This window comes from Ambystoma mexicanum, chromosome 7q, assembly GCF_040938575.1.
Source record: "Ambystoma mexicanum isolate Mex_15411 chromosome 7q, UKY_AmexF1_1, whole genome shotgun sequence".
NCBI classification, from domain to species: Eukaryota; Metazoa; Chordata; class Amphibia; order Caudata; family Ambystomatidae; genus Ambystoma; species Ambystoma mexicanum.
In genome coordinates, this window is record NC_090941.1 from 176,669,272 (window position 1) to 176,683,591 (window position 14,320).

At 48.3% G+C, this 14,320-nt stretch overlaps 1 long non-coding RNA gene across 1 annotated transcript in view; it reads right to left on the reverse strand.

Annotated features, from left to right (window-relative positions):
• LOC138528428 (uncharacterized) overlaps positions 1-11,372 on the reverse strand; it is a 54,019-nt gene extending 42,647 nt beyond the window's left edge. Inside the window, exons 1-2 of the long non-coding RNA XR_011284138.1 lie at positions 11,264-11,372; positions 11,085-11,162 (exon numbers count right to left, since the gene is read on the reverse strand). This is a non-coding gene — a long non-coding RNA (uncharacterized lncRNA). The remainder of the gene's footprint in view (positions 1-11,084; positions 11,163-11,263) is intronic.
• Between the last annotated feature and the right edge of the window lie 2,948 nt (positions 11,373-14,320).

Consider the following 14,320-nt stretch of genomic DNA (forward strand, 5'->3'; position numbering starts at 1 on the left):
GTCTGTAGGGGCAATTGGATTTTCCAATTCCCGGAGAATAGTGAAGAGCTCTTTGGAATTCGAATTGGCTTTACTGATTCTATCATTAAATGAATCTTTTTTAGTTTGAATTATTTCCTTCTTGTAACTTTTGGCAAAGATGGCAAGTGTAGTTTTATTGTCAGCAGAAGGAGTATGCCTCCAGATCGCTTGAAGTTTAGGTTTTTGGATGCACATTATTTTGAGTTGGGGAGTGAAGCAGGAGTTAAGGTGAGCTTCACGTTTACTTTTATGAAGTTTGATAGGGGCAATCAAGTCTAGCGCTTTGGCCATAGAATTGTTAAATGACTCAACTAACTCGCTAGGGTTGGATTCAATGGAGCTGGCGGTGAGAGCTGGTAGGAGTAGTGGGAGTAGTTTTTCAGCCGTGATTTCTTTTTTGCTTCTCGTTGGAATGGAGGGTGCTATTTTATTCTTGTTAGGTTTGGGAGGCTCGATGCTGGCTGTAAAGCATATGAGATAGTGGTCCGTCTATATTTGAGGTAGAATACTAGAGATGGTGATGTCGCAGTTATGGTTAGCTATCCAGTCTAGTGTGCAATCTTTTGTGTGTGTAGGTGCTAGGACATTTTGGGTAATGTCATGATTGACTAAAATGGATTGGATAGATTGGGCTTGTTTGTCTTCAACGTCATTAAAGCCCAGGTTAAAGTCACCTAGTAAAAGGAGCTGGGTGGTGTCTTTAATGGTATTCGTGAGGAGACTAGATAGGTCTTCCTCAAAATTGCCTAGAGGGCCTGGTGGTCTGTACACTAGAAGTATTGTTAGTGTGCTATTATTTGAGGTGGGTATTTTAGCTGAGAGAAGTTTGCACAATGTGATTGCTGGGTGTGGGGTGAGTCTAGCAGCTAGCTGTGTTTTGGTTATGATGGCCAGGCCGCCTCCTCTAGTGTTAGGCCGGTCGACTCTTCAGATGTTGTAATTGTCCGGTATGGCAGTCATGAGGGCCGGGCCGACTGCATCATGGAGCCAAGTTTCAGAAACAGCAAGGATATCTAAGTTATCCATAGCCAGCATATCAGCTATTTCAGTATTGTGTGCTATAAGAGACCTAGCATTAATAAGGGCTCCTGATAATGTAGGAGTAGTGATGGTATCTTTAGCAGATCCGGGATTAAGGTGGTTGGGTCTCCTCTGTTTGCAGTATAGGTCATCTTGTGGTTCGGGACGATTTATCATCGCTGAGGCTAGGAGGTTGGGCTTAATGGCGGTAGAGGTACGTGTAGGTACAGGTGGAGTAGTTCTTTTATTTTTGATGTCATAAAGTCGTGGTAGGCTAGCTCTAAGTCGCAAGTTTCTCTCTTGCAGGTTGCAGGGGGTGAGGTTGGTGAGGGCCATTATTGTGGTGATGGTTAGAATAGTCCAGGCTAAGGACCAGGATGTAAATAGAAGGCAGGTCTGGATGGTACGCATGTTTGGTAAGAGTACACAGTGACAAGTATATTGGGCTGACCCAGTAGGGCCTGAGATACAATTATGCTGATGCTTTAGCACCACGGTTTGACAGTTTTAGTCAGGGCTAGTATGTCTATATACTTGAGAGGGGCGTCACAAGGCAAAATTAAGCTGGAATGCACAGGGCGACATCTAAGTTTAGGTGTCTACAATACAGGCAAGAGGCAGGCTACAATACACATGGCAGCACCTAAATTCGAATCATCACAGGGCATCACAAGGCAGCACAATTGAACTAATATGCACAGGTCAGTATCTAGCTTTGGGCATCAGAGGCAGGCTACAGTACACATGGCAGCACCTAAATTCGAAGCATCACAGGGCATCACAAGGCAGCACAATTGAACTAATATGCACAGGGCAGTATCTAGCTTTGGGCATCAGAGGCAGGGTACAGTACACATGGCAGCACCTAAATTTGAATCATCACAGGGCATCACAAGCCAGCACAATTAAACTAATATGCACAGGGCAGTATCAAGCTTTGGGCATCAGAGGCAGGCTACAGTACACATGGCAGCACCTAAATTCGAATCATCACAAGGCATAACAGTAGAACTAGAGTGCATGGGTACCCATCTAGGTTTAGGTAACACTATAACTGTTAAGTGGGGTTTCAGGGGGGTTAAACCGTTCTCAAGGCTCAAAACTGCCTTCATTCCCCCCCAAAACTGTGAGAATGAGACCATAAAGCTCATTCGTGGAGTTACTGGTGGACCCCATCGTCGGGGAGTTGCATCCCGCTAGATGAACAGAAAACCGCCCGGGGCGTGGGGAGGTAAGCCAAGGGCTGTGTAGAAAACAGGAGCCTGGGGTTGAGTGCCAGAATGTGAGTCCGATGGTGTTCCCCGGGGAGCCAGGCATTGACCTAGTACCCTCCGTGTGAGATGAGGGGAGGATGGAGAACTGAGAGAGGTTAGAGGCGCACAGGGCCGCCGGGCGGAGAGAGACATTGGTCTGGCGAGCCGGCCACAGGGAGATATGTGAGGGCTTCTGATCAGTCCGGATTGCGTTGCCTTCGGGGGCCCCGCGGTTTGCGCCGCCCGCTAGCACGGGTCCAGCGATTGGATGAGGGCGAGCTGGGTTGGGATTGAGAGCAGGTTGCATGGTCAGAGTCCTCATTTGCTGATCTTATTTCCAGGAATTGGTCTGCCTCTTTGGGGCTCCGAATTTGCTTGCGCACCCCCTCCCATTCCAAGCACAAAGATGTGGGGTGACCCCATCTGTATTGTATTTTCCTTTCTTGAAGCCATTCCGTGAGGTTACGAAGGGCTTTCCTTTTCTGGAGGGTTATGCTTGCAAGGTCTTGGAACAGTGCGGTGTTTGCGCCTCTGAAAGTGATTTGTTTCGAAGACCCGGCCTCTCTCATTATTTCCTCTTTAACCCTGAAAAAATGAAATCCGGGCGAGTACATCCGTTGGAGAGGAAGAGGCTTGCCTAGGCGCTGTGCGGTGGACTCTGTCGATTTCCAGCAGGGCGCTGTCGGGAAGAGTTATAATGAATCTGAGTAGGTCATTAACAAAGCTCTCGAGATCTGCGTTGGTGATCGAAGTGGGGATTCCGCTGATGCCATTCTCACTGTCCTCCTGCTTATTCTCGAGTGCGTCGCATCTGGCTTCTAGGGTTGCTATTCTATTCAAGCCGCATTCCAGTTCAAAGGTGTTATCACATAGGCCATTCTCCACCCCCTCGGTGCGCTTCTCCACTTCCTCCACTCTTTTGTCTGGAGATGCGATCTTTTTGGTGACCTCCTCCGTGCCTTTATGGATCTCCTTGGGGAGGGCTGCTAGGAGGTCTTCTAAATCTGTTTTGGTAGCGAAATGCTCGACCTGCGGGTGCTCCGGTGAAGGGAGGGCACTGGGAGTTGCTGTGGTTGTAGGGTCGGTTTTGCTCGCCTTGTTTTGGCCCGGGTTGGACATCATTGCTGCAATATCTGCTTGTTTCGCCGCTTTCCCACTCTTCGCCATGGTTTTGCCGTGTGGTGGGGGCGGATGAGGGGCGACTGCTGTAGTATTGATTAGTAAATTATGCAAGGATGCCAGGTATAGCCCAGCGGAGCAAGGTTGGTGCCAGGGAGGAATGGCGAGCTCCACCTCATAGAAGGTCAGGTCAGCCAGTACGGGCGAAGAGGACGAGCATAGGATGGCTTCATGGGCTGCTCAGCGGCCCGCCAATCTTTGCGGCGCTAATGGGAGGACCCGGGAGGTCAGGATCCGCTGGTGAGGAGGAGAAGTGGTTGGCATGATAGATGGGGTCAAGACCCCGTAGAAGTCTGGCTGGTGGCGGATGCGTAGGCAAGGGGGATCAGCAGGTTCGGAACAGGGCTGCAGAGCAGGGAGTGGATATGATCCAGGCGAGCTTTAGATTGTCTATCGGAGGATGAGAAGATAGCTTTGCCAGGCGCTTCCCTATGGATCTCCAAAATAGGGTAGGGTATGCAAGTGCTGCTGTCCCTGGCTTCAAGGGGATGTTGATGTTGGCTTATGAGTTCGCAGGTGAGGGTACTGCCTTAGGTGTTACTATTCCCCCAGGAGTAGGTTTAGGCTCCAGGTGGGCCCCAGCTCCTGCACTGACCCTGGGGACCACTGGGGCGGTGGGCGGAGGGCGCCAACGGAGGCATGCAAGTCCAGAAGGAGGCAGGGGGTAGTAGGGCCGTCTCAGTGCCAGGCAACCCACGTGTAGGCGAGCTCCCGGACCGCTGAATCCCAGACCCCCCATAAACCGGGGCTAGGCGTGTAGGGAAATGCTGGCAGGTGTTCTCCAGGCCTGCACTAGAATGTGTGCAAAAGCTGGAGGCGCAGCGCCGGGTGCACTCACCGCAAGAGCTCAGGGCGGCTGTGCTGCTGCGCCTCACGTCCTGATGGATGTCTCCTGGGGTCCGCAGCTTGTGGAGGAGATTCTCCTGGTACCCCGCTTGTGGGGATGGATGTCTGCAAGCTCTTAGGTCTGCGGGCTGCGCTGGGTGCTAGTGATGTGGAGCGGAGGAGCGCCCCTCCCGCACCGGGGCCTCAATGCTGCGTGGGTCCACAGGCCAGCGTTGCATCCGGGCCGCAGCAGAGACCCTGGCCGAAGAGTCCCAAAATCCTTTCCAGAAGCCCCAAAGCGGTGTATGGTGGGGAGCCACGGCCGCGTCCGGCTGGGTGAAGATGTGGGGAGCCGGAGCGGGACCCGGCGTCTCCCGCTTCGCGGGCAGGGGGCTCCGCGGGTGTGCTTCGGGAGTTCTCCTGGTGGGTCCCGGCCTCCGGGATCCTTGGGTGGGCTGGACTGAGCTTTCAGACGCAGTCTCAGGGGCCAGCTCGGTGTTCGTTGGGGAGCCGCTGCCGCATCTGGTTGGGTGGGTCTGGCTCAGTGAAGATGTGGGGGGCCGGAGCGTGACCCGGCACCTCCCTCTTCGCGGGCAGGGGGCCCCGCGGGTGTGCGTCGGGAGCTCTCCTGGTGGGTCCCGGCCTCAGGATCCCCGTTCGCTGGGGAGCCGCCGCCGCGTCTGGCTGGGTGGGTCTGGCTGGGTGAAGATGTGGCGAGCCGGAGCGAGACCCGGCGCCTCCCGCTTCGTGGGCAAGGGGCACCGCGGGTGTGCGTCGGGACCTCTCCTGGTGGGTCCCAGCCTCAGGGATCATTGGGCAGGCTGAGCTGTGCATTCAGACGCAGTCTCCGGGGCCGGCTCGGTGTTCTGCGGCGATGGCTCAGGCGAGGGGTGGTGCGCCCGCGTTCGGACTCGGCTGTGTGCGGTGGCTGCCAGCTCGCAGGTTCCCCCTCAGTAGTGCCGGCATGGGATCTCCAACTGCTGCGGTGACAGGCTCCGCTCGGGGTTCACACGCTGGTGCTGCACAATGGGGGTCGGATCCGAGGCCCCACATTGCCCATGGATGGTAGGTGTTGCTGGCATTAATGGAGGTTTGCCCCTCCTCCAATTCGGCTGCGATCACTGGGGAGCCCGATCGCCATTTTGGCTTTCTTCCTTCTGATCTGTTGGGGAGAGTGCAGGGTTCTCACGGCCACAGGGCTGCTCCGTGCCGTCTCCAACCCTGCTCATCAGAATCAGCAGGCATTCATGGTGCAGTCTAGCAAAAGGGCGGCTCGACGACAGTTTTAATCTGCGGGAAATTCGCTCCGACGACGGGGCTTTCCAGGAGCACTTAAGGAGCCATGCCGTACGGTCGGCTCCCTGCCACGCCCCCCCAACAGTTTTGAGTGCTTGAAACGGTCGTAATGCTTGGAACAGTCGGAGTACATGGAACAAATGGAGTACATGGAACTATTGGAGTGGGCCCGATCTCAAACACCTAATGTAAACCACCATATCACATCCCCACGCTTACTCTCTTCTTTCCACCACCACTCAACTAGAACACAGCGATACTATGACACTATTCGGTATAGCTGTTCTCATACCATCATCTGCCTCATACTCATCACTCTAACTAAACACTGCTGGTTACGCACCCTCCAGCCAGGCGTTCTCCTCAGGCCTAACGCAGCTAGTATCGGTCTGGATAAAAACCTGCCAGAACGAACACATACTCTTGATCTCTCAACCACCACACCTACCGCTAAGAAGCAGCTATCACACGAATGCCACACCAGCTGCACACATATCCAGTGCTCACACGCACCTTTAACTCTCTCTATTCTCTCTACTGACTTGAACTTTGGTTCCTGAGGGTGTTCAACCTACCAGCGCCTGGCGACCATACCAATGGTACATAAGGCGCTATATAAATGCAAAGTAACATAACAGAACATAACAATACAGGCCCTAAATTGGGTTTAGCTGTGACAAAATAGACCCTATCCAGATGGATCATCCTGGCTAATGGGGAATGTTACAGGTTAGTGGGCGAAGACCCGCCAGAAGGCTTGAGAGCACATTCCAGAATGGGCATGGAACCCTCTGCTGCTCTTCAGAGAGGTGTTCCAGTGAAAAACATTTGTTCAGCAGCCACTTGATCATCTGTTCACAGGTCTGTGAAACATTACTGCCAGGATTCCTCTTCCAGTCAGGAAGGACAATTTGGAAATGCGGTCCTACATTCAGTCCATGACAACAGTTAAAACAAAATATAATTCGTACTCTCACCACCTTGGGAGTCTATCATAAGATAAGGAATACGTGGGAGGACACAATCCATTCGAAGAACAAGTTACTTAGCCCTGGTAACGTTCTTTTGATTGGATGTTCCTTCCACGTTTTCCTCATCGCCCATCCCAGCCTACCCTGCCGTAGAATTTACATATCTTTACACTTTACGCTTTCTTGGAGCCTACAGTCTATGGTACACCTGGTAATTCCTCTACAGGAGGGGGAGAAACAGAACTGAAGCCAACGGGCGCTGCATGCGCTATTGATACTGATGATGACGTCAACTGTCGAACGGAGGCCCTCGAGGGACATCGACTTGACGAGACACAACGCCCTTTGTCAAAAAAGTTTCCGAAACAGCTAAAGCTGAAAGGATCATTATCATAAGAGGAGGAATATGTGGAAGGAACATCCAATCAAAAGAACGTACCTTTTTTTCATCTTCAAAAGAGATCTCCAAATAGAGCTTTCCTTCACCCAATCCCTCTGGCACGAGCTGCCTTACATTTTTTAAAAAAAATATATGCCTCCCAGGTTTTTGCAGGTATTACATTCAACTGAGGCTTGTCAGAATGTTCAGCTCTATTGATGAATGCATACCATAGATGTTTGGTATCATTATTCCTCATAGAGACATATATTTGTTGCCAGGCTGGGGCTTTTAAGGATCTGTGGTAAGATCTAACCCATAACCTATATCTGTTTTTCATTTTTATTTTTACCACCTGTCTCCTATCCTCAGCTTCCATATTTTCCCTGGCAACTTTACGGATCTCTTGTCTTAACAGAAGCTTTTTCCTTCTTTTTCACATTTTCATATCAATGTACATGGTTAGCTGAATCTTTAATTCGGTGAGGAGTATTTCTGAACAACAATAGCTTTGTGATCGATCCGTTCAACTATTTTATTAGGCGATTCATGCAGTTCATAACTATTACCTAATAGGGCCATAGGTAGTGTTATGAAAGCTATATTCCGCTACAACCATCCCACTCTTATTTTTCCCATTACTCACTATGACCTCACCTATCTTTCCCCTATACTTACCCTGAACCTCATAATATGGCATCTCAAGTGTCACTATCCCATGATCACTGAATTCAGTACATTTTATAAACATAGATTGAATTCTCTGGTATAATATTTCAGACACACAGATAAAATTAATGGTAGAACTTTTATCATCCACTCTGCATGTCGCTGCTGGTGGCATGGCCCCCTGAATGGTACCATTAACAATTATTACATTCATCATCCATCCATTTAATCGCCTTTTCCTTATACTTATCTTCTTTCCTTCTTCGATCGCTCCCACCAAATGTCCCCTTTCTGGTAACTGTGTACTCCAAACACCTTGCATTTAAGTCTGCACCAATAAGTATGTGGGTATCTGCCCGCATTATACCCTGAGTAGTTATTGCTTCAAGGATATTATCCTGAATTAACTCTGTACTTTCTTATTTTTTGGAGGATTGTAAATATTTATCAGCAAGATGCATGAGCCCTCTGATAATTCAACCATTACAAAAGGACATTTGGACATTGATCACTTACTTTTACTTCATAGGCATATACCTATTTACAGGTAACGTTAATAATCCACAAAATGGGCGACCCTTATCCCATTATTTTGCAAGGTTATGGACATTTCGAAAACCTGTCAAAATGTGCATCATCAAGCAACCGGTTGTCCTGCATTATAATATCTGATTGCTGGAAAGGGTCTCTTCTCTGCAAATAGGTGCATATGGCCCCTATAATTCCGTGAATTTATAGTCAGAACATTGTTAGGAGCTATTTTCTGAGAAACAGCAAGAAAAGATGATAACCATTCCCAATGTGAATTTGCCCCATTATTTTCATTACCACCTGTCTGTACCAAACCATTATTAACTGCTATCATGAGTTTGTTTATATTCACTTTTGCCCCCTTCATGGGTTTTCCCATTTGATCTAGATTAAATCCTATTTTCAGTACAGAGCGGTGTTGCTCCTAACCAAGGAAGCCACCTCAGCGTCCTGACAATGTATTTTGGAACAAACGATGTCAAGGCCCTTCAACTCTCCCTCCTCTCCCCTCTCCTTTTGTGCATGCTGACACCCCTTTAGCCACCCCCACCCTCTTTCTCGTCCTTTCCTCTGGAGAGGTTGCTAGACAAGTCCTATCTATGAAAGCCTCATCAAGACAGGTTCTTCCCTGTTCGATAAAAACCATCAAGGACCACATTGATTCCCTCGCTCCTGCCATTGCCGATTTCTGCAACCTCTGCTTTGCCTCAGGAGCCTTCACCTCCCGTCTGAAGCACTCACTTGTGCATCCTCTTCTCAAGATACCCACAGCTGATCCTTCCTGTCCGGCTAACTATCGCCCAATTTCCATTACTCCTTTTCTGGGCAAACTCCTGGAAAAGCTGGCCATCTCTCAGCTTAACCTTCATTCTGATTCTGTTGGTTGTCTCCACGACCACCAGTCTGGCTTTAGAGCTGCCAGAAGCAAGAAAACTGCTCTCCTGAACGTCCGAGAAGATCTGCTCTCCAACCTTGACTCTAATATTCCCTCAGTCCTCATCCTACTCAATCTCTCATCTGCCTTTGACACAGTCAATCATACCATCCTGCTCAACCGTCTCCATGACAACCTGGGTATCACCGATCAGACTCTGGCCTGGCTGACCGCGCTCCATGCTCCATTCTCTTCTCTCCCTGTTCCTCATTCTTCTTCTTTACTACCTCGCCACCTATTTCCACTCGTTTCCTGCAAAGTTCTTCCGTTACCTCTTCGCTTACCTTTGCCAGTATCCTCTCCTCTTCTTCCTTTCTCCCCCATATACCTCCTTCCCCTTTTAATATGCTATCTATTACCTTCCCCTCTTCATATTTCCGCACACTTTCTGATATAATCTTCTTCTTCCACAGTCCCATTTCCCTGTCATTGTCTTCTCGCTCTTCCTCCCTTCTCCTCATCTCCCGTTGCTCCATGCGTGCCACTCTTTCAGCTATTGCCCGTATGTGTGCTTCCTCCTTCTTCCTTTCTTCTGTTTGTTCCCTCATCACCGCCTTCTCTTCCTTGGTTACTTTCTTCTCTTCCTTTCTGTCCCGCATTTCCTGCTCGAACTGCCTAATCAGTGCGCTTTGGACTTCCCTCAATTCTGCCAACTTTTCCTCCAACACCTCTTCCTCTTCTTGTGAGAGTCGCCCTTCTCTCTCTTTACTTACCTCGTAGCCTGTCTGTACGTGGTCCACCTCTTCCCTTCTTACCTTCCTCAGTGCCTCCTCCTCTTCCCCTGTTAGTGTCCCCCGGAGTTTCAGAAGCACCTGTGCTGCTATCCATTCATCTGGCCCTATGTTTGCAAATGTTCTCGTGACCCTCTTCCCGCCCCCCGTGCCTGCCTTTGTTGTGCTTATATCTGCCATGCCCGTTGTTACCACCCCCTTTTAACAGCTATCTGTTGGTGCATATGGTAGAGGGCTGTATGCAGGGTTGGAGTACCCCTCAGCGGCCTTTAGTTGTTGTTGGGCAGCTTCTCTTAGTTCTGTTATTGGGTACAATCCCCCCTCCTCCTTCTTTACTACCTTAGCTATTGGCACGTCTCCTGCCCCTTCATTTTTCACCCTTGCCTCTGCTACCGCAAATGATCCTTCTGCCTCCTCTTCACTTTCTTCAATACTGGGTACCCTTATTTTGTTGTCTGTTCCTTGTGTCCATTCAATGCTGTACTTTATAATTTTCTCCTTATGCGGTGGCAATGTCATGCAGATGTGTTGGAGCGGTGTAGTTAAGGCGCTTGCTCTGAGCCCCAACACTGCTCCTATCCCCGACTCGTAGTGCATTGCCATATTAAAAAACAAAAACACAGCACAGTCTTTAGCTGATTCCGGCGCTACTCTTGTGAACCAATTCAACGTGTAGAAGGAGCAGAACAAAGGTCTATTGCTCTCAGACTGTAGAGAGAAAAGAATCTACATGAACTGGACCTTATTTGAGTCTGCGCTTCAACATAGAAAAGATTGTCACTTGGAAAAAAGTTTTTTCAAAAAGTAAACAATTCACTCTTGAATAAAGCAACTGTTGTGATTTTCATAGCCTTAATTTATTGGCTTTGTTGTTTTGAATACTGTCTTAAATTTGAATTGTATGATCATTCAAATTCTAACATAAAGTTCTTAGTAAAACTTAAAGTTGAGTATTTTTTTGAAAAAATAAATGTTTTTAGTGGCCAGCCTGGTCCCGGCACGTGTTTCCCTGCCTGATTTATGGTGGTTCCTCAGGGGTTAATGGCTAGTATCTTCGGAAAAAAATATATAATTCACTCTCTTATTTTATAGATAGCAATTGAACATTTGTTTCCTGTTGAGGCAGAAAAAGAGGAAAGATAGATAAGAAAATTGTAATTGTTAACAAAACTAAGAAGAGATCTTCAGGACTAGTTGTCAACAAACATACGTTTTTAATGTTGAAAAAAAACGGTAGACAGGGAGCAAAAAAAGGAAGGGAAAGTTGCAACTCACATGTTCAATCTGTTCGTTATTCCAAAGTCCCCAATTGAAGTGTGAAAAGGTGCCTCCTCAATGGAAACGGAAATGGCACTAAGTGAAAGAGACAGGCGTTTGTAAGTTCGCCATTGAGAGTACTCGTATTAACTAAATGGCGTTGTACAGTCTGAAGACTTGTTATATAGGCATCTTACCTGTATTTGTATGCTTCCGTGATATGTGCAGCGTTCGGTCCTGATAACAGTTCGATTGCTGAGATCAAAATAGTCAGCACTAACACGTTAGAACCAGAATTACATACAACTGGTTTAGAACTCGTAGATCACGTGATCTCGCTACGTTGTGCAGTTAGCAGAGCGCCATGTTGGATTGGGGTGAATTCTGGTTGTGTTTGAGCTCAAATGATGTGGTAAATTGAATTGGATATTAATTTGGATTATCGCTCGTCGTTAATGTGAATGTGCACGAGAATGAAAACAACCTAGTTGAGGCGTGTTCAAGAAATATAAATTGAATATGACACATTTTTGGAACAACGAAAATTGTCGTGAAGATCTCGTCATTAAAAAATTATACAATCTTTAACAGACTAAGAATCGAATTGGCATGGTAAAATTCAAAGAAAGAAAATTGAAAAGGGGCGGACATTATGTCATCGACTTCTTGTACCATAGACTTGTGTATTGGTTACCTGGTTCACGTTTAGTACTGTCACATGATGGAACTCAACATAGGAAAAAATTGTATAAACTGAAAGATTTCCAGAAATTGTGTACATTTTGAAAATTAACAAAAACAAAAAACAAAGATTTAAATGATCTGTGTGGTCAAACAAAAAGATGTATACTCATGCAGGTATGCATATATTATATTGGCATAGACCTTTCAAATAACGTAAAAAGAATGCCAGCATAGAAACCCAAAATGCATCGTATAGTCCTATATTTGTTAAAGGAAATGGTGTAATTCCTGATCCACATTAAGAGCCGTGGAGATTGGGTCCATGGACCATATCCAAAAAGCTTCTCTTTTACGAAGGAGTCTCTCCATGTTTCCTCCTCTTCTTGGTGTGGAAAGTTTTTCTAATCCATGGCATTTGATTTTGGCTATATCAGACTCCACATGATGTTGATGAAAGTGAAAGGCTAAAGGTGATTTTATGTCCTTAATTTTGATTGCTCGTAGATGTTCTCCCAATCGGATTTTTAATTTTCTGATTGTACTGCCAATATATATTTTGTCGCATGAACATATTATGGCATATGTCACAAATTGGCTGTTACAGTTGATAATTTGTTTGATACATTGCCATGTTACAATTTCACCTTTCTCAACGTCAACCTTTTACCTGGCCCCGTAATTGATCTACAACGTCAATTCTTAGGGAAGCCACACCCCCCTCATACAGGTGACTGCGATCTAGACCAATCCGCGCGGTCTGCCCGTCACACGTGGCGCTTGAAGCCCCACCCAATCCACTTCGTGACGCTGTAGCGGACAGCCCTCGTGCCTGTCCCTCTACACCTTACGTGTCTACCGCCACTTATTAACCCAAATCAATTTCCACACACTGTAACAACCACCCACCACCCTTGTTACAATTCCTACTCCCTCCCGCACAACATTACATTGCTGGTTGGGTGTGCCATACTCACATCAAGTCCTCGTGATCCGGGGCTGCTCGACCGCGGGCAGCCCTCCAAAGCGGCTTGCCACCTCCCCTCATCTGGACCACGTCTGGACACTCGCCAACCGCGGGCGGGATACTTCTCAAGTCGGCTCCCGATGGCCAATGTCCGGATTGGGCTGTCCGGTTGTCTCACAGTTCTGCGATGGTCCTGTAGTCCTCAAAAGGGGGCAACAGCAGAGGGGGCCGCGCTGCCGGGTTACCTCATCGCAAGAGGCCTTGTAGTGGCTGTAGTGGGTTAGGTAGACCTTAAACAGATCTCAGCAGTGCCTCCAACTTGTCGGGGTGATTTTCCCGGGGCCGGCAGATACGTCCGCGGACCTCCGGGGCTGGGGAGGCCCCAACTCCTCCCGCGTCCCAAAAGGAGTATGAGGCACACACAAGAGCAAGGTAGTTACTGCTGTTTATTATATTATAGTAACGGCAGGGATAATTCTCAGCCCGTATGCATCCGGTGAGACTATCAGCATTTGTGGGGCTCGCAGGCCCTTTTTACTGTAGTATGACGCGCCACTTGCGTCACCTGGGAAAACTGTCCTAAAACCTAACACCACTTCGGGTTGGCTCCCCGAGTGGTAGGGTCAGTATAGTTACTTATAGAAGAGAGGATTATTGGATAAGGACAGGTCAGGGGGTACACTTGTGTTGTCCTTAACAGTTGCTACACCAAATTGGTTACAAGGGGACACTTGGTGATTGGCTAGCTAGAATGGCGTTAGTGATGAGCCCCTTGTACTCTGATTGGTTCACCCTCGAGCCCCCAAGCCTGGGACCATCGCTGTTCCCAGCTCGCGGTGTACCTGGGGTTGGCAACAAAGTGCAAATATGTGTTAGTGGTAGACAATGGACAGGTCTGGCTAGTGGCTGATGTGCATGTCTTTCCCATCGCTGTAGGTGTCCAACTTGTCACTTCGTTGTTGCAGATCGTGTTCCAGACGTGGGACCTTGGTGACTTTCTGTCTAGCGAGCTTGGCATCTTGTCAGCTCGGCTTGGTCACCTGTGGAGAGACCGTGGCAGGAGCAGAATTATGAGCATTTGATTTGTATTTCAGCTCTGAAGAGCATTCAGCATTGGCAGGTGTAACCTTGGCGCGGGGAGTGCGGCATGTGAATGGCAACATTGCGGCCTTGGCTGTGAGCTCTCGTTGGGGCTCGTTCTCCGTGATCAGTGCTTTGCATTCTCGTCTGAGAGGATTTTCGTTTGAGTGGCTCCTGCGTGGAGACTCTTGTTTTGCGGCCTACCTTGGCCTAGTTTCTGGGTGGCAGCACACAATCCATAGTAAAGGCGGTCGTGAGGGGCGACAGGGTGTCACAAACAGCAGTAGATATACAGGGTGGCGTCTTCACAGGGTTGGGTAGCGAGGAAGCATCTACAAGCATATATACACAAGCTCTTCAGGCGTCTTGCATTTCTGCGGTGCTGTAGGAGGCCTATGTGAAAAATAACAACAATGCATGTCTGTAGGTGTATCGATCCTCTATGTCACAGCACTGAGTATGTTCTTCGTGTGGGTTGGTGTGTGAGTGACCAATGTGCATGGTGGCACATGTGTTCTTGTTTCTT